A 1,766-nucleotide genomic window follows, 5' to 3' on the forward strand; every position below is an offset into this window, starting at 1 on the left:
CAGGTGACCTCAGGTGACCCCAGGTGACCCCAGGTGACCCCAGGTGAACCGGGGCAGCGGCTCGCTCGACCCGCAGCAGCCGGCGGAGGAGCGAGGAGTCCGGCTGGAGGCTGCGAGCTGACACCGGAGATGTGATGAAGCTTCACGCAGGTAAGAGGCCGAGCAGCGGACTCACCTGAGCGGGAGGAAGAGCAGCAGCAGCAGCAGCAGCAGGAGGAGGAGGAGGAAGAGGAAGAGTTCCACGGACGCTTCAGTCGAGCGGAGCCGGAAAAACCCGGAGTGAAGGAAAAGCTCAGAAAGTGAAGAGCAGCGGTTCTGGCGGCTGGTAACACGCAGCCAATCACAGGCAAAGGTGTAGCGCGCCGCGGCCAATCACAGGCGAGGCGGTGCGTGATCGGGACGTGGCCGCGCCGCGATTGGCCCGAGGCGGGGTGCGTGGCTGTCGGGGGGCGTGGCCGGGGAGTCAGCGGTGTCACAGTAAACCCGGTGAACCCGCGGGGGCGCGCTCCAACTGGAGGGAAGGTTGGGGGAGGCGGGGGGCGGGGGCGCGCAACCCGCGAGGACGCGCGTGACGGGCACGGGAAGTGAACAACTGCGGCTGCAACAGACACAATGAAAAATATGTTTTATATTTTAAAAAAATCAGTTTTCTTTGGTCTGAATTCACAAGTTCACATCAGAGGAACAAAATTTTAATAAAAAGAAAATAAATATTTTTTCATCTACTAATCATAAACATGCTGATGATTTAATCTGGAGATATGATTGACATGTCGTCATGGTTGAAATAAACAAATTGAACTTTGACCTGAACTTTAAAAATCCCTCAAAACATCAGATATTAATAAAAAAAAACATATTGTCATCATCTTGTTATTACATAAAATGTATTAAAAACACAATCACCTCGATGTTTTTGAGACATTTTTTGTGGTAGTAAACAGAATTCACTAGATATTAACACGCATGTGTTTTTATTGCGATGTTACAAATAAATGTGAATAACGCGACGTCAGAGTTGAAAAGATAAAATCAGGCAAGAGATTAAAACTCATGAGAAATGATTTGATCTTAAGATGACGTCAGGACGTACAGTAAGTTTATTCAACCATGAAGATACGAACCAACAGAACAAGAATCAAGAGACAGGAACATTGATCCAACAGTCAGAAAGTGTAATATTCATATTGTACAGTGAGTCGTCACGTGTCAGAAACAACGATCCTGAAGCTTCAACATCTTCTCATTGTTCTTCCTCAAACATTTTCCTCTCTGCTCAAACTCCCTCACCTCGCCCGCCCTCCTCCTCCTCGCCCCCCCCGTCGGACCGATGAACCCGGGGACTCCAATGCGTCGAGGTTGTAAACAGCCTCTCCAATAAAGAATTCCAGGGCGGGGCAAGAAGGAGCCCCCCCCTCCTCCTCCCGGCACCAGCTCCTTTGTTGTGGCTGCACATTAACCCTTCATGAGCTGCTGCAGGTCGATCAACATCATCAACTTCATCATCATCATCATCATCATCATCATGACGACATGAACAAACACTGAGGGGGGGCAGACAAAGGGTTCGTTTTATTCCTCTGATGCTTCTTCAGAGTTTGATTGACAGCTCCTCTCAGATCACCTGCTCACCTCACAGCACCTCGACTGGAACCTGCAGCTCAGAGGCTGAAGCAGGAAAACAACCTCTTTATTTTACGTTTATAGCTCAACATGCTGCTGAGAGGGGGGGGGGGCAGAGAGAGAGAGGGGGAGGCAGAGAGAGA

General features: G+C 50.0%; 1 protein-coding gene across 1 annotated transcript in view; it reads right to left on the reverse strand.

The window, feature by feature from the left end:
- klf11a (Kruppel-like factor 11a) overlaps positions 1 to 1,417 on the reverse strand; it is a 7,607-nt gene extending 6,190 nt beyond the window's left edge. Inside the window, exons 1-2 of the mRNA XM_035617265.2 lie at positions 1,291 to 1,417; positions 176 to 598 (exon numbers count right to left, since the gene is read on the reverse strand). The gene's annotated coding sequence lies outside the window, so the exon portion shown is untranslated. The remainder of the gene's footprint in view (positions 1 to 175; positions 599 to 1,290) is intronic.
- Between the last annotated feature and the right edge of the window lie 349 nt (positions 1,418 to 1,766).

Source organism: Scophthalmus maximus, chromosome 18 (assembly GCF_022379125.1).
Source record: "Scophthalmus maximus strain ysfricsl-2021 chromosome 18, ASM2237912v1, whole genome shotgun sequence".
Taxonomy (NCBI): domain Eukaryota; kingdom Metazoa; phylum Chordata; class Actinopteri; order Pleuronectiformes; family Scophthalmidae; genus Scophthalmus; species Scophthalmus maximus.